The sequence below is a fragment of the Cannabis sativa genome, chromosome 4, assembly GCF_029168945.1.
Source record: "Cannabis sativa cultivar Pink pepper isolate KNU-18-1 chromosome 4, ASM2916894v1, whole genome shotgun sequence".
Lineage (NCBI taxonomy): Eukaryota > Viridiplantae > Streptophyta > Magnoliopsida > Rosales > Cannabaceae > Cannabis > Cannabis sativa.
Window position 1 is genome coordinate 51263458 of NC_083604.1, and position 11455 is coordinate 51274912.

Genomic DNA, 11455 nt, shown 5'->3' on the forward strand with positions numbered 1-11455 from the left:
AAGTGTAAAATGTTTGGGCTTTTAGTCCATTTCACTTTACATCAAATATTGGTGGTCATTAGTGAGTCCATCCATGAACATTAATACTCTTCATTTGAACTAATGTGACAAGCCCAAAATACACATTTAAACTTTCTACAAAATAAAAACAAAACATTGAGATTAAAACTTATAAAATGGGAAACTAAATAAAATTGATAAAATATTACAAAATTAATTGAAAAATACTAAAATTACTATTTATGCATAACTAAATAAAACCAAATAAAAGTCACTAAAATAAACTAAAAATACTTGAGAACAAAGCTAATTTAATGCCCAAAAAGATATAAATAACTCTATTTTCATAGAGTTATCACACCCCAAACTTAAAACTTTGCTTGTCCTCAAGCAAAAAGAAAAAATAAAGAAAATAAAACAAGAGGCAATATGATACTAAAGTTGGTGATCTCCACATTTCCTTAAAGCTTAAGGTTGATTAATGAACATAGCTTAGAGAAAAATAAAAAGATTGTCCAATGATTGTGAAAAATTCAAGGACAAGTTTCATTCCAATTTTGATTACTCCAAGTGTGTGTGTGAAATGCCTTTTATCAAAATATTACTTGCAATTTAGATCAATTTATGTAAATATGAATTAAGCACAAAATCTCTAAAGTAACAAATTCTCATAGGTTTGTTTTTCATCTCTCTCTCCACTAATGTAGACAAACACAAAACCAAAGATCAAAAGGACTTTTTCAAGCTTGTAATGTAAGGCTTAGGTGAAGGTGGTTAAGAGAAGTCATTTTTGGCTCAAATCACCTAAAAACACCTTAATTTTTCTAAGACCAAAATGAGACCTCACACTTACTTCCTCAAATAATATCCCACAAAAAATTTGAGTATTAATATTGCCATTATTTATTGTCCCAAAATTTTCCAAAATAATGTGCTCCCAGGAGTTATAGCAATGCTTTAGCATATCATTTTTTTCTGTGTCTCTGCTCCAGAATGCTGAAGCAATGCTATAACACCTGAGACTTAAAGCTTCTAAGAAAAATCTTGCTCTTTTTTTTTTTTTTTGGCAAACCCCAAACTTAATTTTAAACACACTTTTTTTGCAAGGGGTGGCACACCCCAAACTTAATTTTAAAAATTCTTTCTATTTTTTCTTTTTTTTTTTGGAATAACTAACAATACAAATATAATAATGGCAATATACACAAAATATGGTAATTCTCCCCCAACTTAAAATTCAACATTGTCCCCAATGGTGAGAATAATAAAGTACCACAATGAAAACACTCACCCAATTACCACGCTACAAAAATTGCACCCCTCCCACCCCCTTCATGACACAACAAACAAAATCTTGGAATAATAAGGTGCTCAAAGGGTATATGGTGAGAAGATTTGTATTTAGCTAGGCTTACATGTGGTAAAAAAAAAGGGATTCAATTATGCTCAAAGAGGGTGACTAGGGATAAAATAATATCATGGTTGGCTCAAAAGGCTCAAACGGTCCACAAATGGCCTAAATCATGTCTTTGGTTAAGCATTGTCTAGGATTTCGCCTCAAGAGAGAATCAAACAAAATTCTAAGACTTGTGAGATCACAAAATCATATATTTACACAAACTTTCACCAAATCACACACAATAAAATGATCAAGGCATTCGTGCTCAAAATTAGACATATCTCAATCAAAATGAAACTAGCACAAGAATTAGTCACAAGCTCAAACAATATTTACATTTTTCAACAAGCTATGCACACTATCAATCATGTATTAGAATGTGGAAAATCACCAAACCAAAGCACATATGCCTAAAAAAATAAAATTCAAACAAGCAAAATAAAAGAAAAGAAAAGAAAAAAATAATATTTAGTTTCCCAAAACATGTTAAGCACAAAATTCTCAAATATGTGTGAGCAAGTTTAAAAATAAATAAAGAAGAGTTAAAGAAGAACTCCCCTAGGCAATGATGTGCAAACTTGCTTGTGTCAACCTCCATAAGTGAGTCCAATTCTATTTGACTTTATGCTTGCACCTACAAGAGAGAAAAAGAAAAGAAAGAGAGAAAAAACTGCAATGCAATTGTCAAAGCCATTTAACATTGCATGTTTATTGAATTTGAAACAAAATAAAGACAAAGTTTAGAAAGATTGGGTTGCCTCCCAAGAAGCGCTTGATTTAAAGTCGTCGGCTTGACTTTTTGAGAAGCACTCATCAAAGAGCGGCTTCCGCCCATAGAGAGTAGCATATGCCCTCACGAATGGGTCTTTGTTGTGGACGCCCTCAAGCTTGGCGAGATATGGAATTGAATAGGCACAATGCTCAACTTGACTTGAATTCGATGAATGCACAAGATGGATGCCAAGGTACCATGCCAATGGTGGAGGAGGAGGTGGTGGCCAAAAAGGATCTTCATAAACATGATATTCCATTACCACGAGCTCTTTGACTTGAGGAATGCAAAAATGCTCTTGCTGAATTTTTTCAAAAACTGGGCAGTTTTGCTGTGATAATGCTACAGCATTATGAGCAGCAATAAATGTTGACCAACTTGGAATGCTTGCTTCCTTATCTTTTATTTCACTACTTTGGATTGAAGTGAGCTCTTGTAATTGCTCAAAATTTTCCCCAAGTATCTCCAACTCATCACCACTCCTCAAAATGACATTTTCATTTTCTTCTTTCTCCCTTGAATTTTCCATATCAATGCCCAAAGTTTCATGGTGTTTATCACCCAACTCATTGACCAAAAGCTCAAATTGGTTCTCCAATTTCCTCAAGGATGAAGCTTGGCCTTGAATTAAGGCATCATTTTTAGCCATGAACTCCATCATCAACACCTCAAGTGAGCTTGGTTGAGCCATTTGATGAAGATCTTCTTCTATGTTGAACTCTTGTAAATCTTCTAAAATCTCATCATTTGGTCCTTGAGTGTAAGTGTCAAAATTTGGCTCCAAATTGTTGTAATTGTCCTCCCAAACATGGTCATTGTTTGGACAATTACAACACCACTCATTGTACTCCGCCATGTCTTCCAACATCCAATAGGCTTCATCAATTGATAGTTGGTAGAAATTGGCGGTACCATTTCCTCTTTCTACCCATTTTCGTGTGCTTGGATTCAACCCATTTAGGAAGATTTCTAGTTGACATTCTTTGGACAACCCATGATATGGAAACCTCATTAGGAGTGCCTTGTATCTCCACCATACTTCATACAAGGACTCCAAGTCATGTTGAACAAAATTCATAAGGACTTGTCGATGAGACATCCCAAGTACCTTGAAAAAGGAACCAAGACAAACAAACAAAGCGTAAAATAGAACAAGGAAAATAAAACGAAACAAATGAAAAACAAAAAAAAAGCAAATTGATAGTAATTAAGTTCCACAAATAAAATTTCACTAAATCAATCCCCGGCAACGGCGCCAAAAACTTGTTGTGAAAAATTGTGTACGCAAGTATACGCAATCGTAACAAGTAATAAAGTGATAAATCGAGTATCGTCTCCACAGGGATTGAAAATTGGAAATTAATTTATAAAACTAATTACTCACAAATTGGTTTCAACAAAAATAAAATAAAGTGATGAGAATATGTAAACAAATTAACGAACACAAACTACGAGGAAAGCAAGCTAGAATTATTAAATTGGCCTAAAAATGCAAAGTTGATATAATGGTGCTAAGGAGTATTGTTGTAAATTGATAATGTCAACTAGGAATTTAAAATGTCATAATCCTTTTTCCAAAGGGTTTATGGTTTAATTCTCTAATTAATTAACATATTCCTATGCCCAATTAATTTTAAGAATACCAATTTAAGCACAATTCCTTTAAGCCATACATGGTAAATAACATATTCCTATGCCATTTACAAACCACATTTTTCCAAAGTGATATTCATGCATCATTCAAGCAATTCCACTAACCCTATTTTTTCCAAAATCAAGATTAGCTACTACTTACTAATGGTGATCAAGCAAAAGTAAGCAATTGCACAATAAACACACTTGAATGAACAAAACCAATTTACTAAACATAGCAACAAAATATCAAATCACAATTCAAGTCAATAAAAATAATTCTAGCAAAAAGAAAATTAACTCATAATGGATTGTGCAAAAATTACAAAGTTTAAAATAATAGAAAGAGGAAAAGAAAAACCCATATTAGAGTTGTCACAATACTCCAAGCTTTTTCTTGCCTAAATCTTCTTCTTCTTCCTTTGAATATTTGCCAATCTCCAAAATGAAAATGCTAAATTAAAACCCTAAATAAAACTCTCTCTCTCTCTCTCTTTTTCTTTTTCTTCTTTTTCTTCATTTTTCTCTTTTTTTCCCTTTCAGCCACCTCCTGCTTCTTTTTCAATCCACTCACGCCACTGCCCTTCTCAATTCATCATATATATATAATGTCTTCTTTTTTTCATTTCTATTTTTTTTTCAAATCAAGCCCTCACTTGATTTTCTTTTCTCTTTCTTTCTTTTTTTCTTTTTGGCCCAATCTTTCTTTCTTTTGACTTTCAACTAAAGCCCAATAAATATAGCCCATCAAGTGTAAAATGTTTGGGCTTTTAGTCCATTTCACTTTACATCAAATATTGGTGGTCATTAGTGAGTCCATCCATGAACATTAATACTCTTCATTTGAACTAATGTGACAAGCCCAAAATACACATTTAAACTTTCTACAAAATAAAAACAAAACATTGAGATTAAAACTTATAAAATGGGAAACTAAATAAAATTGATAAAATATTACAAAATTAATTGAAAAATACTAAAATTACTATTTATGCATAACTAAATAAAACCAAATAAAAGTCACTAAAATAAACTAAAAATACTTGAGAACAAAGCTAATTTAATGCCCAAAAAGATATAAATAACTCTATTTTCATAGAGTTATCACACCGGTTTTGTAAACAACCCGAGAAAAGTGAGATTGGCACTTCAACAATCCGGCGAGGTTGATAGTCCTTGGAAGAAAACTATTGTGAGAGGTTTGGGAAAAACCTTGGTGAAAAATTCCCCGGTTGTAAGGGTTAGTCAAGCCCGTTAACTTGGCTCGATATTGGAACTCAAAGCTAGGTCCATAGCTTTGAAGACCAAGGACGTAGGTGGCATAGTTCTACCGAACCTTGTAAAAATCGAGAGTTTGCATTTTCTAATCCTTAAACTCTTTACTTTACAAGTTTGATTATTTGTCATAATATATTGCTTGCCATATTACTTGCTTTTATTTGATTAAGTGGCTAATTGCTTAATTTTGTGTTAAAAGTTTTGATTTACCGAAATTAGTATAAATTTCCAATTCAGCCCCCCTCTTGGAAACATATCTTGGGCTAACAATTGGTATCAGAGCAAGGGCTCAAATAATTTGATTAGATTTCACAATCTAGAGCATGGCGTTTCCAAGCAATTCACACAATAACATGCTAGAAGGTTTAAGCACAAGTAGAGCACCATTCTTTGATGGGGTAGACTTTCCTTATTGGAAAATTAGAATGGAAACGTATCTTCAATCCATTGATTATGATTTGTGGCATATTGTATGTTATGGTCCTTACATTCCTATGCATGTTGTAGATGGTGTAGAAACTATAAAGAAATATGATGCATATAATGAAAATGATAAGAAGATGATGTCTAAGAATGCTAAGGCTAAGTATGCTTTAATATGTGGACTAGATAGAGATATATTTAAAAATATTGAGCATGCCTCCTCGGCTCATGACATGTGGAAAATGTTAGAAGTAACTCATCAAGGAACTAGTGCCATGAAAGAAACTAAAATTCAACTTTTAGTTACTCAATATGAAAATTTCAAGATGTTACAACATGATACCATTGCTAACATGTATACTCGTTTCACAACTATTACTAATAGTTTGAACTCTCTTGGCAAGGTACTTACACAAAAGGATATGGTGACCAAAATTTTGAGAAGTCTCACCAAAGCCTACCAAGGCAAAGTAGTTGCCATCCAAGAAGCCAAGGACCTCTCAACTCTACCATTGGAAGAGCTCATTGGTTCTCTCATGAATCATGAGATTTTCATGAATGCTCAAGAAGAAGAGGAAGTTGATAAAAAGAAGAAGAACACAATTGCATTCAAATCCACTTCACATGATGATAGTGAAGCTAGTGAGGATGGTGATAGTGATATGGAGGATATAACCCTACTCACAAAGAACTTTAAGAAGTTTTTGAAGTTCAAGAAGAATGCAAATAGATTTTACAAAGGGAGTAACTCAAGGGAGAGCTCAAGAAAAGATGATCAAATTATTTGCTATGAATGCAAAAAGCCCGGTCATATGAAAACGGATTGTCCTTTGAGAAAGAGGAGTAGAAGAAGGGCAATGATGGCTACTTGGAGTGAAAGCGAGAAAGAAAGTTCCGAAGATGAACAACATGAGATAGCCAACACTTGCTTTATGGCCATTGATGATAAGGTAAGTAATCCTAACCATACAAGTGATTTTGAAAGTGAAAGTGATGATGATGCACTTGATATGTCTTATGATGAATTATCAAAATCCTTTAATGATTTGTTTGTTGATTTTGAAAAATTGCTTGCTAAGAACTCAACTCAAAGAAAGAAAATAAGTTTATTGCTTGAAGAAGTTGAGGCTTTGAAAGTAAAAGAAAAGGAGTTTTTGGTTGAAACCCAATGCAAAAGTTGTTCCTTATTTGAAAAAGATGTTGTAAACTTGAAAGCTAAAATTGATGATTTAAACAAGGTGGTTTACAATTTTACAAAAGGAAAAGAAAATTTTGAAATGATGCTTGGGAGTCAAAAATGTACTTTTTCAAAAAGTGGTATAGGATATAACACTAGTGTGAAACAAAAATTACTTAGGAATTTCTTTGTCAAGTCATCTAGTAATTTGAACTTAACTTGCACTTATTGTAACCAAGATGGTCACACTAAATCCTATTGCCATGTGAAAAAGAACGCCTATTTTGGTAAGGCTATTTGGATACCAAAGATTTTAAAGACTAACATCAAAGGACCCAAAGTTATGTGGGTACCAAAAAGAAAGATATAAGTTTATTTTGTAGGTATCAATAAAGAGGAACCGAATTTGGCTCTTGGGTGTTGATGCTTTAAGAAGAATCCCAAGTTCCTACATTACCAACAAGTCTCAAAAAGCATTGAAAAAGAGCGTGTCAATTCTTGAACACAACCCAAATTAACAAATTTGGAAATCGGTAATATCATTCTTATTCATTCTACTTATTTTGATGAGATTAAGATGCCCAGATGAAAAGAAAATGAAATTTGAAGTGTTTGGTTAATTGACTTGCTTTTGATCCTTCTTGTTCATTCTCTTATACATACATGCTTAATTGGTATGTCACATACTATTTCTATGAATAAAAGTTTTGATTAGTTGAGTTTTGACATTCTTGAACTATACATGCTGAAAAATTCAGATTATAGGTCATTATGCAAATTTTTGGTGAACTTTGGACATACATTTGAACTAGTGAATATGTGAACTTTTACATGTTTGGCTAGTATATATGTTTATATGTTTGAGCATGTCCAAATGAGTGTATTTAGCATGCCTAAAGGTTTTTCTTGATTGAAATATGCTTTGAACAAAATTTTGGTATGTTATTTGCTTATTTTTAACTTTTTAAGGCCATAATGGGTGAAATTTGCCAAAATTTCATATTGTTGAGAAAATTGTTGTTTTGAAAGCTTTTACATGTTTAAATACTCATATATAAACTGTCTCAAAAATAATGCTCAAATCTTGATTTTGGTACTATCTTGCATAATTTTGACTTTTTAAGACCTAAAAGAGTGTTTTTTACCAAACTTGATCAATTTTCAATATTTTTCAATTCTGTAAGTTTGTACACCTCACATTTAAAATTCTTGAACTACTGAAAAAAGAATTTTTCGATTTGGTTGCATCGAACTCATTTTTGGTAGATTTCTAGTTTTTAAGCAAATCGAAAAGCTTACCGAAAAGTTAGGATTTTTGATATTTTTCTAATTTTCTTGTTTGAACATGTTTTGTAAAGCCCGCTTAGTTAATTTGGAAATTAGCAGTTGTTTATGTTTAATCATGAAATTATTTATAGCCATTTAAATAATTTATTATGGATATTTATAGAATTCAGATATGCATGATTATGTCATCAGTAGCTTTTATATTTCGCATTTCCGGTGTCCGGTATTTTGGAACGCGGCGTTTGGCTCAGTAGAAATCACAACTTAGTATGTTAGTAATTTGGGGTCGGGTTTTAGACATTGGGAATGTCGGGAATGGCCGGGAATTTAGAATGTCCCAAAAATACCCCTTTAGTATGATTTTCATGATTTTATGGTGAAGGGGCAAAATGGTCTTTTTGCCCCATTAGTGTTTTGTCTTATATGATTTAATAAATGGATTAATGTTTATTTTTAAATAATAATTGTTGGCTGAAATGGTTTTGGGTTAAGTGGCATTACTCCTTTTATTTCTCTCATTTTTCAACACTTAGAAAAAAATAGAAAATTTTCAAAGAAAACTCTCCCTTTTCCTCTTCACTTTCGGCTGGGTACCTTGGGGTGCAAAGCTGGGTTTTTCTTCAATTCTCAAAGCTAAATTCATCCTAATTGTGAACTCTAGGTTGTGGTATGTAAATTCTAACTCTTTCTCTTTAAATTGCTTGAGAAAAATGATGAAAAGTGATGATGCATGCATGTTGTTTTAGATGTTGTTGCTGCTGCTTTCTGTGGTTATTTTATGTGGTTCAAAGCATGTTAAATTGATAGGAATTAAGCTATGTTGAAAGCATGTAGGTTAGATTGTTAAGCTTTTAGTTTTTTATGTGAAAAAGTATGAATTTTGGAAGGAAAATGTTGTGATTATATTCTGTGTTGTTGCTGTTGTTCTTGTTAGTTTGCAGAGGTGATATTATGCTTAGTTATGTTGAATTAAGTTGGTTTGCATGCTTGTTTAGGTGGTTTGCTCAAGCTTGAGTTTGGAACTCAAAGCTTGAGCTCCAATGGCAAATTTTGTATCTGTGGTTTCTGGGTAGGTTTGATGCCTTGGAATTGTTCTTTAGGGTGTTTAGAACAGGTCTGGAAAGTTTGGGACCAATTGGGGTTAAATTGGTCGAGTTATGAAATTTTATGGTTGCTGCCTGCGAGGAACCGGAATTCCGGTTGTGCATCCGGAATTCCGGATGGGGAAATTCGAAATTCCCGAACCGGAATTCCGGTTGGGCAACCGGTCTTCCGGATGGGGGATTTTCCAGAACCCTAGTTTTCCTCGTTTTTGGGTTTTTATGGGTAGTGCCATGCTTTTTATCGATAGGGAAACTTTTAGTTTCGAGTTTTAGTCCGGGAAGTGATTTAGCGTGTCACTTATAGCGTTGTGATTTTTATGGTTTAGGAGCCGCAATCCGCCGTTCGGCTTCGGTTCCAGGTCGGGTTGGCCCGCACACTGAAATCGGAATCCGGGTAAGATTAGTATAACGGTATGCATATGTAGATTACATGTTTAGCGTGCATGTAGGAAGCCCGCTAGATTACATTAGATATGTATTTAGGCTTCGAACCACCCAACCCCGTCACGTCGGTACAGTGGAGTATGACCAAGAATGAGTATGACCGGTTTGACCGATCAGCCGACACTTGGTTGGTGGTTCGGTGCTATTGACCTATCCCGTCGGCAGCTGGAGTATGACCGGCGGCGGAGTATGACCGGTTCGACCGATCAGAGGATACTTGTCAATAGTACCGTCCCCCGAACGTTCAAAACTCGGTACCATGTTGGACATGGCGGTAGTGCTCGCACCATGTTGGACATGGCGATGGCGGGACTCGGTATCGTGTTGGACACGGCGATCGGTTTTATGTATGATATTATTATGCTTTTCTTACCGAGTCCGTCGACTCACGGTTTATGTTCATGTGTAGGTAAAGGCAAGGCCGTAGCCGATGGACCGTGAGCGAGCTTATGAGATTGTACATGTCGGGGCGGTTAGGCTGGAGCGTACGATCCTCGGGATGCCAGGGCTGAGATTTTTGTAATTGTCGTTAGACGACTTTCATTTTGATGTAAAAGTTAAACAGTTAAACCGTTTGTAAATATTTTTATAAATCGGGATCCCGAGACTTTTTGTAAAATGGTTTATAAGTTTAATGAAAAAGCAAAATTTTAATTAATCACGTTTTTCCATAAACCTCGTTGATTAGCAACGAGCTGCACAGTATGTTTAAAAATCACGTAATACGCCTAAGATAGTTAGGGTGTTACAATTTGGTATCGTAGCCGCTGTGTTGTCTTCCGAAGATCGTCACGACATGTACAATCATCATCAGCAGTTAGCTCGGTTCACGGTTCAGTAAGCCTTTATTGCTTTAGTAGTTTATTTTATTCAGTTATGAAAAAGAAAAGCCTGTTAGGAAGCATGTTAGTAGCCTGATAGTAGAATAGGCGCATGTTTCATTTCTAGTTTCCAAATTAAGCGGCATTAGTAAGCTCGCCTTGAATACGACCTGATATGCCAACTCTTGGTTTCGCAGGCGGTTCTAACTAGATGGACGCCAGGCGGACTACCAGGAGTCAGGGCAACTCCGTGGGGTCGAATCAGGGACAGGGAGCTCAGTTTCCCCCACCTGCTAGGGGCCGAGGCAGAGGTCCCCGAGGCAGGGCTCGTGGTCGGGGTGATGAGAACCCGCCACAGCTGCCCGAGGCTCCCCGGCCGATCGGGGAGCCCGGGTGGGAGTTGCGGTTTGCGGAGATGCAAGCCCGGATCGAAGAGCAAGACCTCGAGATTCGAGAGGTTGAGACGACGGGGTGCTCTGCCGGTTCCAAGGTGCCGTAGTTCCGGTGGCACTGCCCTGCCGCCCGAGGCCGAGCTAGTGGTGGCGGCCCATAGATTGGAACCATTGTATGAGCGGTTCCGGAAGCAAGCACCTCCGGTATTCCTGGGAGGTCCAGATGTATCGAAAGCCGAGCAGTGGCTGACGGTGATCACCAGAATCTTGAACTTCATGGGTGTCACCGGTAACGACAGAGTGGTGTGCGCCACATTTCAGTTCCAGGAGGATGCCCTGGTATGGTGGGACATGGTGTCACAGATTCATGATGTCACCACCATGACCTGGGAAAGGTTTCAGGAACTCTTCAACGCGAAATACTATAATGAGGCGGTCAGAAGCGCCAAGAGGAAAGAGTTCGTTCACCTGACCCAGCGGGAGAACATGAGTGTCACTGAGTATACTACTCAGTTTGACCGGTTGGCGAGGTTAGCCTCGGGAATTGTGCCGACCGACTTCAGCAGGAAGGAGAAGTATTTGGACGGGTTGAATCCCAAGATCAGGCATGACCTGATGATTACCACAGACGACAGCACCACCTATGCTCAGATGGTGGAGAAGGCACTGCGAGCTGAGGGCGCAGTGGGGTGTATGTCAGAATCAGCCAGTACTCCGGTTAGTGGCG